Source organism: Heterocephalus glaber, unplaced genomic scaffold, assembly GCF_053883595.1.
Source record: "Heterocephalus glaber isolate CG9 unplaced genomic scaffold, H.glaber_assembly_v1.0 deba00000470, whole genome shotgun sequence".
Classification (NCBI taxonomy): Eukaryota; Metazoa; Chordata; class Mammalia; order Rodentia; family Bathyergidae; genus Heterocephalus; species Heterocephalus glaber.
In genome coordinates this window covers 9,051,018-9,071,250 of record NW_028258145.1, presented here as the reverse complement: position 1 = coordinate 9,071,250, position 20,233 = coordinate 9,051,018, and the positions used below count along the sequence as shown (strand labels likewise).

The window sequence follows — 20,233 nt, the reverse complement described above, 5'->3', positions numbered from 1 at the left end:
AAGGTGTATTTCTTGTAGTTTTTAAAAGGCAGTTTAAAATGCTTTTCCTCACTCCAAGCAAAGCATAAATACAATCTTCTTGGCAAGTTTTCTATTCCATTCTATTTTCCTTATATATCTTGGCTGTATTGCTTTGGGCAGAATGGTCAAATTAGGAGCCAGTTTACCATAGCGAAACACTCCATCAAGAAATGTTTTTACCCTATAAAAATGCTGTTTGTCTCTCTTTATTCAGTTACTGTTGAATGCTAGGCAGGCAGCTTTCTTCCTAGTTCCTACTTAGTCCTTCAACAAATATTCTTCAAAAGCTGTTGTGCATGAGGACTTGTGATGCTCGAGGTTCGAGGGATGAGCCTGGATGAGTTCCGTCTTCCAGTGGCTTATGTTCTAGTAGGGGAAGAGAGACCATCAGAAATGAGTAAAGCACATGGTATAGAAAGTGGGCACTTTCATTGGACTCTGCAGGCACCCTCTTACCCTCTCACCTGCTGTGTGGACAATCATGGTGGGGTGTGGGAGATGGCATTGTTGAAGATGGCATTGATGGCTTCCTTGTCCTCAGATCAGGAGGGACAGACTGAAGATCAGGATAGTCCCCCCATGGTAGCCTGAGAGTGACACAATTGCTTTCTTTTTGGGAATCAGTCCTGATTCTCCATGGAGCAAATCCACTCTTGCAAATGGATAGAGTCAACTCTCTCAATGGTGGGACTGACTCATCCCAGGGGTAGTAATTGGCTCTCCCAGTGGAGGAAATCAGCTTTCCCAGTGGTAGAAATTGGCTCTTCTAATGGAGAGAATCAGTTGACTCTCCCAGTGGAGGGAATGAGCTGTCCCAATTGTGGGATTGGTAGGAATTGGTTCTTGCATTGGAAGGAGTCATCTCCCTGTACCACTGCAGGCTTAGGGTGATACTGGTCATGCTGGTTTGGATTTCTGGGCCTTGTCTGCCCTTCTGTCAATAGACCTTGCACCCCCATGCCCAGCTGTTCATCTGAATGGGCTGTCTCTTTCTCCCAGGACCTTGACTGTCAGAGTTAGTTAGAAGGTGATACTTGCTATGGAAAAGTGCCCTTTCTTTCATGCTGCAGCTCCTCAGGAAGATTGTTGCCTGATACCTGTGTGTGTTTTTCCCACAGAGGCATTTTATTTGTATGTGTGTATTAGACTCTTAGGAATGGAATCCAGGATTTCCCCTTCTGCATGTTGTGGTCTTGCTTCTCCATGCCCCTCAGTGCCAGATAAGGGCTGAGCACAATGAAACCAAACTGCAGATGGAGACATGATTTTGCTCTTCCTCCATGCCTTTGATCTGCGTATCCCAACTAGGGACAACCACTCCACCCTCGCTTAACCTGCCTATGAGGTTCATGAGTTTCCTTAGCTTGGTGACTATGTGTGTAACCATGCTTTCATGTGGCAGAAATTGGATGATGATTTGGAGCAGGGCCTACTAAGGAGCTAGCCTTTGCCTCTCTCCTTAGCCTTGTGAGTGCTCTTGCAAGCATCAGCCTGCCTTCCCTATACATCATGATGCACTCAATGTCATCCAGCATCAGGGGGCACTGCTGTCAGGGACAGGATTTCTCATTGCTGAGCACACAAGTCACCATATTGACGCATGATGCAAGGCCCAGTGGCTGAAGGTCAAAACCCCATACTGAAATCTTGACTAACCCTCACTCTTCTGTGGTGTGAGGGACAAGAACTGCTTACATACAGCCTCACCCAGTGAAATCCCACCCAAGCAGCCCACAGACTGCTGTTCCAGCCTCTTGGTGAGTTCCCCCACACCCAGCTCTGCCTCTGTGCACCTGGTCTACTGGGCACCTTCTTGACTCCTGCGACTAATGGTGCCATTCCATGTTCTCTCTGCAACTGCAGCTGGTTTCACCATCTCTAGAAAGGGGAGCTGTAGTTAGTTCTGTGCAAAGGATGTCTCTGTTGACTGGGGGCTTTTGTTTCCCAATGAACTTTGGTGATTCTTGGGTGTTTTTCCTGCCCCATTCACACTGGCCCAAGCCGACCTCGGAGCCAAATCAAGTGTTTTCCTTGTCTGTGTTGATGCTTCTTGCTTCCTTCAGGCCCTGTGTCTGGGCTCAGAGCGCTGCAGTTCCGGACATCTCCTATTCCAAGGTTTGAGGTGGTCTGGCGAAAGCCCCCTCTTAGCGGGTGCTACACACACTTATTGGTTTCCTTCCGGACGCCCCAGATGGATGCCATCCGGTCAAGAAACTTTGTTCCTCTGCTCAAATTTTCCAGGTTACCCCAGGACTTCCCCTCTGGAGAATTCTGTCTGTGTTAAGGCCACACTAGGGTTTCCTGTGCAGAGAGCCCTTGAAATGTGAAATTCCCCACTTCTCTTGATGATAAAAGTAATGCAGGAAGAAAAAAAAATAGCAGCTTGGTTACCTGATGGTACTTATTAGTTAGCTTGCTTCAGAAGCAGTACAGGGAGATTTCATGTGGATTTGTCTTATACTTGGGGTGGGGGAGCATTCGTCAACCTAAGCCATGGGCTCAGTAGAGGCCATGTGTGATTATGGCATTTTCCATGGAAATGTATGAAATAAAGATAATATTATTTGTTTAACAACACACTAAGAATCACACTCCAGAATTATCCAATATAAGTTGAAAACTCCCAATTTACAGCAGACTATTTTAAAAAAAGAAAACATACCAGTCTGGCTAAAAAATATCCTCAGGAAACCAGGCTGGAAGAAGTGAGGGTAAAACATGAATGAGCTATTTAGCTTTTCTTGGAAAATGGCATAATTCTCAGAGGAATGAAGGGCCAAGCATTCCCCAGATTTTTGTCAGACACAAGTGCCAGTCCACAAAGTGCTGGAACCCCAAACACAGAACCTGGACTGCATTCAACCTCAGAAATTCAGGTGTTGGTGGAGTAGCGTAAACACCACCCAGAAGCAGGAGGGTGAGTTACCAGAAGTTCCAGGATGTAATATAATTGTGGGCCACATTTTCAGCTTCTTCTACAAAGGGACAGTGAGTTACTCCTTCCATTCACATAAGCAGGATACTTTACTATTTAAAAAAGAAATCCTGAATCAGCCAATGTTTGGGACTAATCTGTTGGGTTTATTTGTTTCTCTGGGGTCATATAGGCCCATCTTTAATCTGCTCATGTCTCCATTTCAATAACTCAGCAGAGTGTTTGTTGAAAGTATGTGAAGTGGCCTCCACACATTAGATGTTAGATGACCCCAGGACCCACCTTCATGGTCCCTGTCCTTTGGCAGAGTTTAAGTTCTAGCCAAAGAGATGAATCTGGATGAGACAATCAGGTGATAACACAACATGGCATAAAAATGTGAGCAATCATGGGACAGGAACAGAGAAAGAGAAGGATCACTGGACTGTTGGTGAGCAGACTTTAGGTGACAGAGAAACTTAATGTAACCTGGGGAGGACTTGGTTGTGATTGAGGAGAGAGATGGCTTACCAGACTGGAAAATGGCCAGAAAAAAAGGCACTAATTGAAAAAAAAAATTACATACCTATCATATAGTTCTTCTTAAAAAATGAAGGACTTCCCCTGCATTTATGGGTTTAATTCTAGTAACCATAATAGGATGAAGGTATGTTAACTCCCATTTCAGAAGTAAGTAAACTGAGTCTTATGGATGTTAAGTCATTTGGTCAAGATCCCCCATAATGGCAGCTCAAAGGCTGTCTTTGTCTTGGGGCCATGGAAGAAATCTTCCTGTCTTGCTCGCTGCAGATGAACACAGCCAGCATTCCTGTCGATTGCTTTTTATTTTTTAGTATTTTTTCAGACTGAGGCCAGGACCTCACCCATGCTGGATCAGTGCTCTACCACTGAGCTAGGACCCCAGCACTCCAGTACTTTTACTTTTTTTGAGATTTGGTCTTGCTAAGTTCTCCAGGTTAGCTTCAAACTTGTGGTCCTCGTGCCTCAGCCTCTCTGTTAGCTGGAACTATAGGTGTGCCCCACCATGCCCTGCAGGTCAATTGCTTCTTGCGTGTTCTTCTTACATGGTGAGTTCAGAACTGATGGGAGAATTTGGACAGTAAAACAGAGATATGTCTGGCTATGTTCTCAGCATCAGACCCAAGAGGAAGAGAAGTGGCTAATTCTGACACCCTTAAGTTTTGTTGCTCACCTTGATATGTACAAGCAGCCCAGCTAGAGGATTGGAAGTAGGAGCCTTCAGCCAGGGGAAGACAGTATCTGCACATGCTGTTACCTAAGGAACACGTGGCACATGGCATGTTCTCATTCCTGTCTTCCTGGGCATGAGACCACGCAGCTCTTAGAGACTGTGCTTTCCAACCTCCCTTGCAGACCCGAGACTAAGGTGCCACCTGTGAAGTGCGAGTGCAAGTGCTGTGTGTGACCTCTGTCTCATGTCTCCCATGGGTATGGCTCTTCCTCCCTCCCATGGGCTGGCACCCAGTTGGGATGTGGCACCCAGTTGACACCCAGCTGACCAAGCCGAGGAGCACTGCCTAAAAGGATAGAGGAGCAGCTCCAGGGGAAGAGTCAGGATTTCTCATTGTGTGAAGTAGAACATCCTGTAGCCTTGACTGTCCAGCTCCACAATGCCATGTGAAAGGAAATTTAGTTTCATCTTCTGAGTATTCAGATGTTGAGATTAAGAGATTAAGATTGACCTTGAATATTGCAGAATATTTCCAGGGAAATTGGAAGTAGAACATTGACTTCAAGTCAATATTTTGCCTTCCTTCCTCAAATACAGAGTTCAGTACTCTGTACTAGGTGACATGACAGTTGAACTGGATTGTCAACTTGATTGGGTTGCCAGCCACCTAGGGGATTAGTAAAGCACACTCTGGGCATGTCTGGGCAGGTCATGGAGGCATGTTTCCTTGGTCTCTTCCTCTCTAGTGCTGTTCCCTTGCTTTGCTTCCTGGCTGCCATGAACTAAGCATTTTGCTTCACTAGGTCCTTCTGGCACGTTTCTGCCTTTGAGTCAGGTAACCATAGACTGGCTCCTCTGATGCTGTGAGCCAATTTAAACCTCTTCTCTTTTAAATTGTGAGGGCCTAGTGTTGTGTCTCAGTGAGAGGAAAGCTGACCAATACACTGGTGATAATCAGAGTTGTGTCTCTGTCCTTCTGGAGCCCACCTTCTAGTAGGGGAAATAGACAAAAACAAGAAAACAGGCATAACATTAAAATGCTATGGACTGGAATGTGTTTAGAAGCACAGAAATGTGGGGGTGAGTAGACAGGAGTGGAGGGGAGGCCTCTTTGCCTTTTCTCAAATTTTTTCTTTTCCCTTCTTTCCTTTCTCCTTCCCCTCCCACTTCCCCTATTCCTTTAGACATTTTCTGGCTATTTCACAATATCAATTATACATTTTGATTCTTATTTACACTTTTAGTTTTTTACACTAGAGAAACTATTCGATATTTACATGTGTATCCTATTTATGGCACTTAAGAGTATGGCCTCAATGTACATCCACTTAGCTATAAATGTCTCTAGTTCTCATTATGGCTGAGTAGAGGGGAGACCTCTTTGGATAGCATGGTCAGGGGACATCTGAGTCCTGACTACTAAGAAGTGAGCTGTGGAAGGGGTGGGGACCTGCCATTCCAAGCCCAGAGAAGGACATGAGAAGGCCTTGGGACAAGGACACCTCAGACACAAGGAACCCAGGACAGGAATGAACAGGCAAGAAGGAACCACAGGAGACTGGGTGGGGCTCAAGTCTTGGTTCTTCAACAGCCAGGAAGCTCCTGCAGTATATAGCAGACAGGTAAAAGAGGGATAATTCACCAGCTGATTGTGTTAAGATAACTTTTACTGCTTTGTGGGAGAAAAGGTCGTGACAAGGTAAGTTTCTAAGGTGGCCGCAGGCTACGAGTACCATTGGCAGAAGACATTGGAAAGGGTTGTGAGAAGTCCACAGATGCATTTCTCTATGTAATTAATATTTGGGCATAGTTTAAGAAATAAGTACAAGCCAGTTGTTGAAAGGGTTAGATTAGAGGAAGGGTCTCTTGTGCATGCATTGCTCAGTCCCAAGCAGACTGGGATTAGTGTTGAGCAAGGTGCTGCCCTGGGTTGTCAGGAATGTGGGTTTGGGTTGTGGGTGAGGCTGATGAGAAGGTTTCCAGGGAGGGCTGAGTTGTTGCCATGGGGATCACAAAGCTTCTGAGGGCCCCGGCCTTTGGAATTTCTAGACCTGGTTTAGACATATTAAAAATAGAAGTGAAGCTATGTTAATTGGAAGCTAAATATTAAAATATAATTCAGATGTGTATTTATGGACAACATATTTAAATTAAATATAATTAAATTACATATTTTAATTTATAAATGAAGTCTTCCTAGATCATTAAAACTGCATATTTTTCTTATGCAAGACATGTTCACATTTAAGGATCACATTTTCCTTCAAATATTTCCTTTCCTTTCTCTTTTTCCCTTTCCTTTCTCTTTTTCCCTTTCCTTTCCAAGCTCCCTCCCTGGACATCCCCTGTCCTCCACTCTCCTCTTCTTTGCTTTCTTCTTTTCTTTTCATGATGGGGAATAAACCCAGGTCTTCCTACATGTTTGGCAGGTGCTCTTCTACTGAGCTACACCCAGCCCCCAGCACTGATTTCTAGTGCAGGTTTAGCCTCACAATGAGCAATATCTTGACTCTTTTTGATGTTATTATGGACAAGGAAAGAAATTACTCTGTTTCTAGAGTTGCAGAGTTCAACCCAGTCAGTACTGGGGTTTTCTTTCTAAAGTTGTTACCCTGTTCTCGGAAATAGGAAATTCTTAGATTTCTTATCTTTTTTTTTTCCCAGACAAGTGACATCAAGGTCTGAACCCGTCCAAGCTGAGTTTATTCCACTTTTGTTGGGTCTGGCTTTTGCATATCTAAGAAATCTAACAAGAAAGAGGCCCACCTTTAAGCTTTTGCACATCAGGAAGTGGTTAGCAGCCCTAGTCTCATCTTACAGATCTGGGAGAAGGAGAAGGAAAATGAGGAAGAAGAGGAAGAGGAGGAGGAGGAAGAGAAAGAGGCTGGGAGCTTTCTTTCCCTTCCCTCCCTCTCCCCCTTTCCAGCCCTCCCAAGGCTTCAGGAGAGTGCTCCCTGCCTCTTCCCCAGCTCCCCAGGCAGGAGCTGGGAAGAGGGGTGCTCAGAACTACATTGGGCTGTGTCTCCTATGCCAAGCTTTCCTTGTTTGTGCTTTCTTGCTCTGCTCCCAAAACAGCCCCCTCAAAGGGCCTGGGGAGCAGGGTCAGATGCGCTGGCCGGGATCCAAACTCCTCGCGCCAGGAACCACCTCTCAAGTCTCCCTCAGAACCACTGAAACTGAGAGGAAGGTTAATGGGATTAGTGTGGCAAAGCGCTGTGGGCTCTGAAGAGGAAGGAGCCAGGTCCATGCTGCTTATTTTGCTGGGCCGCCGCCAGGCTGTGCCAGGGGGACATTTTCTCTCTTGTAGTAAAACTCAACTGTTTTTACTAGACAGTTTTCAAAAGTAGCCATATTCAGGATTAGTCCAAGGAGCTCACACCCCTGCTCTGCATCTGTGGACCTAGGAAAGAATAAGTGAATGCATGAATGTCTCCGCTCTTTCCTCTCATCTTTCCCTCCACAGACTTGGAAAACACTTGTCCCCTTTGCAGACAGACAGAGATGTGGGTCTTTTTATTCCAAAATAAGCTGGGCATGTGCTGAAGAGTAGGAAGGGCAGTGGTTAGGGACAGAGACCCAGAAAGAGGGGCTCATGCTTGGACTGCAGATGTTGGGAACAGATGATTCCAGACGCAAATGGAGGAGATGGAAATTCTGAGAGTGTGTCTATGAGCATTTCAGAATATGTTATATAAATGGAAGGAGGGAAAGGGGGAAGAAATTTTGGTAAATCTATAAAAGCACTAGAATTTATGAGAGTTTAAAAGGCAATTTCTTTTTAAGGGGCAAATTCCTAATTTCCCACATAAAAGTACGGGAATTGAATGGTAAATCCTTCTCTGTCGACAAGACCCCTGAAAAGAGGCATGAAAAAGAGTTACTGTTCCCACTCCATTCATGTGTCTTGAAAGCCCAGGGACGTGACACGGCCGGGGACACACAGCCCTGGGTTTCAAAGCCGCCCAGATGACTTCTCAGAAATGATCTATTGTGGAGCTTTGTTTCGGCCGGGTCGCCCTCGTTTTGTTCTGCTCAGGCTCTATCACTCCTCTGCGCTGCCATTAATCCACCCTGTCTACTCTTCCCCATTCACAGGCCCGTTTTACCCCCTGCCCTGCTCAAAGAGTGGAGACAGGCTGAAAGGCTCCGAGTTTTGCTGCAGAGAGGGGGACAGGCAGAAAGGCAAGGGTAGGGAGGGAGAGAGGAGCTTCGGGTGCACCAGGCTCACCTGGGTGGTGAGGCTGCTGGGGACAGGGCTGGCGGGTGCCAGCAGGAGCTTTGTCCCTGTGCTGGGAGCCAGCAAGTGGGAAGAAGTGGGAAGGAAGTGAGAGAAGCAGCGAGCTGAGCTGTCCAGCCAGCTGCTGGGCGGGGCCCAGCGTCCACATGCTCTCCTGCTCGGTTTCCATCCATCCCTGCAGTTAGAGTTAGGTGCCCTCCCAGGGTGGCTCAGGGGGTCACAGGCTGGGACAATGGGTGAAAGATATACTGATTATTTAACAAGAAAATTAAGAAAAAATGAAATTGAAAGATTTGGCTGGGAACTCAAGTTGGGTCCACAACTTCCTGTCCCCTGGAAATCTCATCTTTTTCAGTTAGGTCCCAAATTGTGAACTGGCACCTTTTCCTCCTCCCTGTCTTCCTTGTCACTCTCTTATTTATTTATAAAATTAATTTATTGGTACATTTTGGACTATGTAATGATCACTTTTTTCATAGGGAATTTGTACCTGTGCTTAATATATCTTTTTTTTTTTTGTATCAGGGATCGAACTTGGACGTAATATATCTTAATTCTTTTTTTCCATTCCCCTCCCTTCTCTTCTATCCTTATGCTCCCCTCTCCATTTACAAAACTTTGTGTCTATTGTTTTCCTTCCATTCTTTTTTATTTTTTATTCCTATTTCCTTCTTTCCTTTCCCTCTCACCCCTTGCTTGTTCCCCTTCCCATTTGAACATTGTCCTTCTACTTTCCAATATCTATCCTCCATTTTCCTCCTTATTTATCCTTCGAATTTCTCAAACCAGGGCTGGGGATTTAGCTCAGTGGTTTCGCCTCCTGCTTCAAAAGCACAAGGTCCCGAGTTCAATCCCCCATACCAAAAAAATTTCAATTAATCAAACCAGAGACACAATGCCTTATTTAAACACGTATGTCTAATTTATTTCACTTAAAATTATGGTCTCAAAGTGCATCCATTTACCTAAAAATGTGTCAAGTTTATTCTTCTTTATGACAGAATAGCAGTCCATTGTGTATAAAAACCACATTTTCTTTATCCAGCCATCCACACCATTACTGTCTTTTAACAATGTGAGGACTGCACAGAGCTGCCAAAGCATGCTGTGCTGTGCAGGGTCAGCAAGTGTCATCAATGGCCTCAGAGTCTCTCCTTCCTGCTCCATGCCCAGAGGGGGGCGGGGGTCAGGCTGGGTAGAGCTCTGCTCCTGGGACAGTATCAGGAGCCAGGCCCAGGTGGGGTGGGGGGGGCATCACCCTGGGCTGAAGAGGGGTTTCCTAAGGCTCTCTTGAGGGTACTAGGTCTCCACTGGGCCAGCCAGTGCTGGGCCTGTCAGCTGGTCACCTTGTGCTCTGCCCCTGAGCCAGGAGCTGAACCTCTGCTGTCCCAGAGGAGACCAATCCGGTCCCCTCGCTGCCCAGAAAACTGGTGCGTGTTCTCAGGTGGAGCAGGTGTCGAATGACAAACCTAGGAACAAAACACTTCCAAAACTTCAACTGAATAATAAAAGCCAGTCTTCCAGAATCGGCTGAGTTTTCGCTGACACATGAACCAAAGATTAACATTTAAGATACAAGTTGCACTAACTTTCAGGAAGCAAAAAAATATGAACCTAATAGGATTAATCTCAACCCTCACTCTCATTTGAGCTGGGTGAACTTAGGCAAATTGTCTCATTTGTTTGGCCCCTGTTCTGAGATAAATCAGGGCTAGGGTGTAGCTCAGTGGCACAATGCTTGTTTAGCATGCACAAGGCCCTGGGTTCTATCCCTAGCACTGAAAACAGGCAAACAATGTGAATCCATGGGTCTCCATCAGGGGTTCTTCAACCTGCATGGGCTTCAGACTCCGTGTGGGTTTGTTAAGCCTTATGGATGTCCTCACCTGACAGCTGGGCATGGATGGGCTGGGGTGAGAGGGGACACAGGATGGTGAATCTCTAGCCAGTGGTCTGGTCCAGGGGCCCCACTGTGAAGCAGTTTCTAGATGAATTCTAGAGCCTGCTAGAATATTCCCACCTTCCCATTGTGGATGGCATAGAATGTGGCAATGAGTGGACCAACATCTACTGCAAAGTTTGCTTATTGAAATGTGACTGAAAAGGATGCCTTGGCTTGTCACTAACCCTGAGACTTTTCTGAGAGTGCATTTGCATTTGGGGATGACACATGCAGTTTAAAGACATATCTCAATTACAAGATGTGGTCTAGACGGCTGCCCTTGTGGGGACAGAAGCTGCCACTAAACTCGAAGCAATTACTTAAAATTAGACTTGTCAAATTTGTTTAGGGTGACCAGGCAAGTACACACATTGACCTAATGTCACTCTTCCTGGAGAGATGTTGTAATGATTTTATGTATCAGTCAAATATTTAAATCCTAATGCTGCCTTCATGCCATAATCACTATTCCAGTCAGATGTCATTTTTAGGAGCCTGTGGGGGATTTGCATCTCTTAATTATTCTTCAATACCCAAACGGAGCATTCTTTAATTGGTGTAAATTGAACACTGTGCCAATGCAAACAAGGCGAGGGCTCCTGATCAATGATTCTGTGCGTGTCTATTGGAAAGTCATTGCTATTAGATCAAGTAACAGATCCTTAACTCCTCTCACTCACTTTAGTGGCAAGACCAGCTCACAGGGCTGAGAAATACTTCTCCTTAGATCATCATGATTGAGACGCACCCAGCGAGTTTTGATTCCAAAGTGTCAGCTTTGGAGGAAAACTTTAAAAAATCCATCATAAAATATGTGATTTTTGTTCCAATGTCAGAGATTGCATCCAGGAGCCTTTTATGAGAATTCAACTAGAAACAAAGTGCTTCTATCCTCTGGCAGTTTGGTCTCTCTCTCTGTCCCTGTCTCTCTCTCAACTGGAAACAACATAAAAATTTTGTTAACTTGTCAAACCATTTTTTTCCAGGGTTTTATTTAATTTTATATTTTTTGTTCCTGATAGTGTGTGATCCATATAATCACACATCCGAGCTGTGGTGGTATAACAAGAAACAGGTGTTCTCTGCTACTTTTAATATGATTGAAAAAAAAAATCAAGGCATTACACTTAAGAAGCCCTGGAAAAATCCTTCTCATAAATGTGTCATTTCCACTTTTCACTCTTACCTCTTTCTATCAACTTTCTCAGATTGATTATTTATTACGGAGATGGGAAGAAAAGGAAACGACCAGCCCGTCACACGTCCCTGGCCCAGATCTGCCAGTCTCTCTCTTCCCGGTCTCAGGAAACTGTGCTGACAGTCCTCGAGGTGCGGTGGGGAGGTATGATTGGTTTTAATCTAGCTGTTTCTGATAAAATGTGCTGGTTTGGGGAGGCCTCTTTCAAGTTGATGCGAGTTGGAGTTTTAAAGCAGTGTAGGGTGGAATGCTTCAAACGAGGGGAGGGTGGACTGAGGACTGGGACAGTCTTGACAATCTGTGCTCAGTGGCTCAGAGTTAAAGGGGTGCTTTTTGGGGGTGAGCACCTCCCACAACCCGGACCCTTGCAGTCATGTGCTGTCTCCTACATGTCTGGCAGGTTGGGGAGCTGCTGAGTATCCACGATCCAGCCCCTGCAGGGATAGGGAAGCCTCTCCATGGTGCCTCTGTCTCCCAGGTTCTCTTACAGAGTCCCTCTGGAGGGAGCACAGGCAGAAGGACCCCTGGAGCGATCTTCCTGGGCTGCCCCAGAATGCATTCCTCAAAGTCAGATGGAAACCAGAGGTCTGTTTTGTTTGTGTGTTTTGTTTTTCAAGTGTGGCTCAACTTCTGGAGCTGCACAACTGGCCTGTACTGCCCCATCTTTGAGGCTCCCTCAGGATCTGGGGTGCTGTGGTGCCACCTTCCCTTCTTCTTTCTAGTCGCCCCATCTCTGTCCTGCTTTGCTCAGCCTTGGCGAGGCCTGGATGGTCTATGCTAGTGTGCACATGGATTGTGCACTTTCAACTCAAGAGTTCAATCTTTGGTTCTGATCCTGGTTTCTTCCCTCAGAAGTCACATTGCCTCTCTGGGTTTCCATTTTATCATCCATAAAATGAAAAGTAGTTAAACAAGATCAACTCCAAGATCCCTGAGAGAGACCCAACAGCCAGAGTCATTTTTGTTTGATACCAAATCTCTCTGCCTTTGGTGTCTACACTGATTCCAACTAATGGAAACGAGAACCTGAATCCACACTGCCCAACTCTCCTGTCCCCCTGAACACCCAGGGTCATTTCTGATGAAGACTCTGGTTCTCCAGGTCTGGGCTGGGGGCTGAGACAACAGGCCTGGGCGTGTGTGAGGCTTGGTGCCAGGGCTGGTGACTGGGAGCTGAGCTAGTGCCCTGGGAAATCTGTTTTGTTCACAGATGGACCTGGATAAGCCTGGTTCAGAGCCCAGGTCAGTTGTGTGGGGATAAATAAATAAAAGGGGACTCAGAGAGAGGATGAGCAATAATCATGCATTCTGGGGTCAGAACTTCTCATCCTCTCCCATTTCCTCACAAGTGGCTGGGTGCTTTCAGCAGCAGAAGTGACCCTTGTGTACCCGGGTGGCATGGATCCTCCTGGGGGTGGGAGATGATTGGGACTGAGAAGGGGGCCCGTCCTCCTTGCCCCTGCTCCTGTCTTGTCACCAAGATGACTGGCTCTCAAGCCTCTGCCCTTGGTGCCATCCAGGGCTACTCAGTGCACCTGCAGGTGTAGACCCTGAAGGTCTGCAGAGGAACTCCTGGTCTGGGAGGCAAAAGCCATGAGTGCAACTTGGGCAGTCCTCAGAGTGTAGCAGTGGCTGCAAGTCAAGTGAAAGCTCTGGGCTCTGCAGGATGGTGTGCTTTGGGCAGTTCTGTGGCAGCTGCAGCCCGAGGGAGGAGTGTGACTTGAAGTCAGATTGGCTGTCCCTGGAGGCTAAAGATCTGCATCTCTTCTAAGCTTGGCCCCTGTCAAGTGTGATGCAGAGAAGTTCCCTCTTTCTCTCCCTCTCTCCTCCTTGCTTCTTTCTCTGTCCCTCTCTCACACTCTAATAGAATCTTTTGCTCTTTGCACATAAACTGTTGATCTAGGCTCCCAGCCCTTGCTGAGGATGACTTGGGCCTTGGTAAAGCTACCTGTATTCTCCACCAAGCTGCCCTGTGGAGCTGCAGCCATGCCGAGTGGACCCTGCCCTCTCCTGAGTCTGCAGTGCTGGGCAGCAATGCTCCCACCTCCTCTTCCACTCTCTTTGAAGGATCCTGCTGAGTCTCCTCAGGGAAATAGTGTTCAGGGCAGGCTGTCTTGCATCTAGCCTTCCAAAGTCCCTGGGCCCGGGCTGCACTTAGGGAAAGGACAATGTTTTGTCCTCTTGGACACACCCCAGGTGATCTCAGGTACAGTCAGGGATAGGTACCTCTGGGGTCATTTCCAACAGACTCATATTACCCGTGCAGTGGGTCAAGGGGAGCCGTCACCTTACTCTAGGCCAATGACTGAATCCCTACCTTGGTTGTACCTTAATGTGGAATAGCCAGTTTTCTAGATCCTTGATGCCTGAGTCACATCTGTCTCAATCCCTATTGTCTGAGTCAGTGTCCCCCAAGACTCATGTGTTAGAGACTTGGTCCCCAGCTCGTGGCACTATTGGGAAGTGGTGGAACCTTTAAGAGGTGGGGCCTAGAGTGAGAAAGTAAGGTCATGGGGTGGTAGCCTAGTGTGAGGAAGTGAGGTTATAGGGTGGATTTGGTGGGAAGAGGTGAAGATATGGGGGCAGGTCTAGAAGGAGGAAGTGATTGTCAGTGGGAGGAAGAGAGGTCATGGGGGTCGTGTACCTGAAGGGGACATTGGGATCCCAGATATCTTCCTTTCTTCACCTCTCACTCCAGACATGACACACCCACACTACAGGATAAAAACTAACAGGGCCGGCCGACCATAAACTGAAATTCCCCCAATAGTGAGGCAACATAAAGTTTTTTTTTTTTGTAGCAGTTGATTGTCTCAGTACTTTGTCACAGTGGTGTGGAGCTAACTAACACACCCACCAGGTCAGGGTGTCTGGGCAGGAGCTGGGCATGGAATTCTTCCAAAAACCCCTAGTGATTTTATTATGTAGCAAAGCTAGGGGGCAGTTGGCGATGGATGGTTTGGGTTTGGTGAGATTGGGTCTCCCAGGGTTCTCACTTTAGAAGCTTGGTCCTCCATGTGGCCATGTTGGGAGGTGGGGGTGCTTTGAGAGGTATGGCCTAGAGGGGGTCATGGGGTCATTGAAGGTGCAGCCCTTGGAAGGGACTAAGGTGGTTTTAGGGGACCCAGATTAGATTTCAGGAGGGCCTTGCTATAAACACGCAAGGCTGCCCTCCCTGATCTCTTGCCATAGGGTCTCTCACAGTGATGCTGTCTATCAAACTGTGACAGACACAGCCAGAGCCTCCAAAACTGTGAGCTAAATAAACCTCTTTTCTTTATGCATTTTCCAGCTTCAAGCATTTTGTTATTTCAACAGAATATAGACTAATGCACAGACTAAGACACAGGTTCAGAGCCTGATTCTATTGGAGCCTAAGAGCCCTCACCTTTCTCTCTTGTGCTGCTAAGGCACATCATTTCTCATCTTGGTTTCCATAATTGTCCCAAGAGCCTTTTCAGGGTGCACCTGTGAGCCCCCTTAGAATAGGCAGGAGGAGCATCTGCATGGAACCCAGCCTTCATCCTCTTGTGCTCCTCTGAACCAATGAGTGTCATTCTTGTACATAATAGGACCAAGGAGAGCTTCCAAATGCCAGCTCCTCCACCCGAGGAAGCTGGGGCTAGGGCAGCACAAGATGAGGAAGAATGCTTTTTAGGAGTGAGATGGTATCTGACATGAAGTTATGGGTGCCTGGGAGGTCCAGAATGCTTTCTCCTGAGCTCTTACTAGGTAGCTGTCCTAACACTCACATGGAGATGCCCCAACTCCAGCAGATTGCTAGCACCCCTGGGACTGTGTGAGTGAGGGACCCTGATGTGAAGGATACATTTCATTAGCATCAGAAGAAATCTCACACCATCTAACTCTCCATCTCTCCTCCCCTACCCCCTGGTAACCACCTATTTACCTTCTGTTTCCCTGAGTTTGGTTTTTCTATGTACCTCATAACAATGGAACCATACAATATCTGTCTTTCTGTGACTGGCTTATTTCATATAGCATAATGACTTCCAGTTTCACCCATGTTATAACAGATGTCAGAATTTTCTTCCTTTTAAAGATTGCATGATGGTCCATTGTAGGCATATACCAGCATTTCTTTATTCATTCATCTTTTGATTGATATCAAGGTGCTTCTGTCTCTTTTCAGTGCTGCAATGAACACAAGATTGGAAATATCACTTTGAGATCCTGTCTCGAATTCATTTGCACATCTTCCCAGAAGTGAGATTGCTAGATCCTATGGTAGTTCTAGTTTTCGTTGTCTAGGGACCCTCCATACTATTTCCCATAGCAGCTGTACCATGTTACAACCCTTGTGGACAAAGCATAGGGTTCTAATTTCTCCATATCCTTGCCAACACTTATTTCTGTTTTTCTCTTTACATGGCTATCTGAAGGGGTGTGAGGGAAAAATCTCACTGGTTTTGATTTGCATTTCTCTGATGACTAGTGATGTTGGACATCTTTTCATATGCTTGTTGGCCATTTGAATATCATCTTTGGAGAAGTACCAACTCAAGACCTTTGCTATTTTGATCAGATTATTTTATGTTATTGACTTGCAATTCTTTATATATTCTGGATATTTACACTTTACTAGATATATGATTTGCAAACATTTTCTCCCATTCCATATGCTACCATTTTTCCTTGTTGATAGATTTCTTTGCTATGCAGTCATTTGGAAGTTTGACGCAGTCCCACAGATGTATTTTTTGCTTTTGTTCTCTGTGTCTTTGGTGTCATATCTAAGAAATCATTGTCCAACCCAAAGTCATGAAACCTCCCCCTGTGTTTTCCTACAGGGTTTTGTAGTGTCTGGGTCTTATACTGAGGTCTTTTATCGATGTTGAGGTAATTGCAATATATGGTTAAGAGCCTAACTTCATTCTATTACATGTACACATCGGTAACCCCAGCGCTACTTCTTGAAGAGATTGTCTTTTCTCCACTGTGAAGCCTTAGCCCCCTTGCCAAGCAGGGTAACACTCATTTCCTTTGCTAACAGGCACCTCTGACCTCTGAGGACATATTTGTCCTTTGAACTTGGCGGTTTGGCTGATAACCCTTGGGCTTTGCCATAAGACTGTTGGATCAATTTTTACTCAGTTTCATACCTGAGACCAAATTACTACTTACTTATCTCCTTTGTCTTCAACCTATGTCAGTGATGGCGAACCTTTTAGAGCTTTCAATGATACAAATGGCCCACTGTGGCAGGTGAGCCATAGGTTTGCCACCACTGACCTATTTTGTATTTTTAAAATCTTTACTTGTGGAACAGTTTACCTTCATTTGTCTAACTTACAGTCTGAACCAACTTTTCTTTGAAAGAAAAAACCCAAAATATTCCAGCACTTTCAGTGCCTTATAATTTGCATCTCCTACATTTTTAATTTTTGGACACAGCTAGCAGGTCCAATTTGTACTTCTCTATGATTTTGCACCTCAAAAGTCACATAGTACATTGATGGGAAACTCGTGCCAGCCTGACTAAGGCTCTGGATGTTCTTGTCATATTTCTTCAGATCTCTGTATCCATGAGTTCCTCAAGCAATTACAGATCACTTGGGAAAAAATGTGTCTGTACTGAACATGCACAGACTTTTTCTCATAGCATTTGCACTGTATTAGGTATGATAATTTATCTAGAGAGGTTTTAAAGTGCATGGGCTAGTGAGAGTAGGGCGTGAGCACATACTACCCCATTGTGTGCTGGCACTTGGGTATCTGGATTTAGGTATCCACGGGCGGTCAACGAACAAGGGGCAACTGTATTTGTGATGCAGAGGGAGAGACTGCTAGCTGTTCCCCACAGTCTCCTTCCTCTCTGCACATGGAGAACTGTTGTCATGCAAGGTGTACTCAGCCTCCCCTGCTACGCGAGGCCGTATGGCTGGACTGTGGAAGGAAGTACAGCTGCCCCTCCGAGGCGGCTCCCAGGATGGTACTTGTGTCCCTCCCTGCATCCTGCTGCTGCTGTCTGCATGCAGCTGCCAATCATGTCCTGGCCACTCTGCCCCCTCCAGAGTGTGGTTCTCAGCCTAGCAGCATCACAGCTTGAGCTGGTCAGAGATGCAAAATGTCCTCTCCCACCCAGGACTGCAAAGTCAGGATCTGCATCTGAACAAGATGAGATTAAAGCCTGGGTCAAAATGCCTGGTCCTCTACCATGGAGTCCCCAAGGGCTGGATATGGGCTCCGAAATGATTGCATAGGGGCAGAGTGGCCCCAGCATTGCGAGCACCTGCCCAGAATTGTTGAGTGAGCAAGAGCTCAGTTTTTCTCATGCAGCCACCAAGACCTGGGTTTCCTTGTTACTCAGCCTAGCTTACCATAACAAGTGCACATTCATGTATTTGCTATTCATTGATTGCAGTGTGATGAATTAGACCAAGGGCTTGGGATATGCTAGGCAAACACACTTTCACTAATCTACACCCTCGGCCCTGCACCCCAGCATCGGTATTCTATCATATCTATTGCTGCTCTGACCTGGAGGTGCTGTTCAACTCCTTTTTGGTTAGGCTGCTTTTTACCACAGGACAAAAATGGGAAGAAAATACAATTATATCATCAAATTAATGATCTTCGTTTTTGGAACTTTATCTATTAAAATTATCTTTTGTTCTATTTCATTTAATCTATAAATCAGGGTTGGCAAAGTATGGTAGAGAGGCCAAATCCAGCCCTCTGCCTATTATTCTTTTCAATTAAGGTGAATTTCACATTACACAAAATTAACCATTTTGCAATATACAATTCAGTAACATTTAACACTCAAAATGATGTGCAATCGTCATCTTTTCCTATTTTCAAAATGTTTTTATTATTCTAGAAATTCTCTTTGTACCTATTAAATGATATTCTTTTCTCCCTTCTCCCCTCTCCAGCCCCTGGCAACCACTCACCTGCTTTCTGTCTGTGTGGATTGACCTGTTCTGGATATTTCCTGCAAAAGGAATGCTGAATTTTAGTACCGGGCTTCTTTTCCTTCCTGTAATGTTTTTGGAATCCATCCACATTGTTGAGTGTATCAGTGTATCAGTACTTCACTTATTGTACAGCTGAGTAATTCCATGGCACTTGTCCCTGGTTTTGTAAGTAAGGTTTTCCTGGACAAAGCTGTCCCCATTACTTTACATACTGTCTACCACTGCTTTTGCATTTAATGGCAGACCTGGGTAGTTGTCAAAGAGAACATGCAGCCTGCAAAGACTTAAGTCTGTACTGTCTAGCCCTTTACTGAGAAGAATTGCAGATCTTTGCTATAGTAATAATTTTGGGGAACTTTGTCATGATGCTGTGCATGGAAATTCTAAAGTTTCAATAGGATTTATTTATTTTTTATCATGATATAATTTTAAGGTTCAGCTGAAGGAAGAAAGGTTACACAACTTTTGGAAAGGGAGAGTTGTTAGAGGTACCTGCCCTCCAGGATTGTGCAGTACAGCCTGGACTGTCCTGGCTCAAGGAGGTGGAACTCATGCAGGAGTAGACAGACCATAGACAGGACTGGGAAGATAGGGAAGGGACCCATAACAGATGTGGAAGAAATCTGGCCAGACTGGAAGGACGCTGGACAATTGGGAGTGACACCAGCCATGTGGAAGATGGGTTGCTGGATCTGCCTCTACTCTGAAGTGAATTCCAGAGGAATAAAATACTTCAGTGTGTAACAAAGGAGTTGCACATACCAGGAGAAAATATTGACATCCATCTTACTAATCTTGTAGGAGAAAAATTCTTTTAAGCTTCACAGAAAAAGGCAATGCAAAGCAAAAAATTGATCAATGTGGCTTTTCAATAAAGTGGCCTAAAATGTAAAACTTGTCCATGGCAAAAGCACTGTAAGTAAAACTTATAGGATGGAACCAGATTAACCTGGGAAAAGTATTGTTTTGTTATAGATAAAGAGTTACTGAGTCCAATAATATAATTTATTTGTCTCTTGCAAATGAATGAGAATCTGAAGAGTGCACAATAAATAAGGGAGAAACATGGTACAAACCGGGACAAAGGCAACTCACCAGCAAGTGCACTATGGTGGGTGTTCAACCTTGTAAATAATTGGTCTAAATTTTATTGATGTAAATTTACACATGTCTTTTTTTGTTGTTTGTTTGAGTGACAAGGTGAAAAAAATTGAGAAACCCCAGTGACAATAAGGTTGTGGGAAAAGTGGCTTTTAAGACTCGGTTGCAGTAACTCTGTTTGTAGGGAAATCTGATTTCAGATCATAGTTTGAACTGCACAGGCCTTTTTTTGGTATCGGGGATTGAACTTGGACCTTGCACTTGGGAAGCAGATGCGGAGCCACTGAGCTAAATCCTTGGCCCTACACAGGCCTTTTGATCCTGCATCATTGTGCCTTGGGCCTTCATTTTTAGAAACTAAGTTTTCTTTCAGCTGTGAAAAGCTAGAAACTATCTTGTCTCAATGTTCATCAGTAGATTTGATAAAAGAATGTGTTGGACATCCCTATAATGGGTCCCAAGGAGCCACTGAAAATGAGGCAGAATTTCCAACAGTCCTATCTATTGTAAGTGTCCTCCTTGTTCTTTACCAATCTTGGGATTTTGCTTGGCTTCCTCTTTAATTGAGAAACATTTTCCCCTGGATTCATTAAGGTGCAAACTTAGTGAAAATGATGGACATTTGGAGATTTTACTTATTTATTTTTACTAGCTAATGATTTTACA

At 45.2% G+C, this 20,233-nt stretch overlaps 1 long non-coding RNA gene across 7 annotated transcripts in view; it reads left to right on the top strand.

Annotated features, from left to right (window-relative positions):
• Positions 1 to 20,233, top strand: part of LOC101716704 (uncharacterized) — a 263,276-nt gene that overhangs the window by 50,785 nt on the left and 192,258 nt on the right. For 6 of the 7 annotated variants that reach the window (XR_015448390.1, XR_015448387.1, XR_015448389.1 and 3 more), the window contains one exon: positions 11,536 to 11,669. This is a non-coding gene — a long non-coding RNA (uncharacterized LOC101716704). Of the gene's footprint in view, positions 1 to 11,535; positions 11,670 to 18,424; positions 19,411 to 20,233 lie in introns of those variants that run through there. The other variant, XR_015448391.1, reaches the window with a different exon arrangement.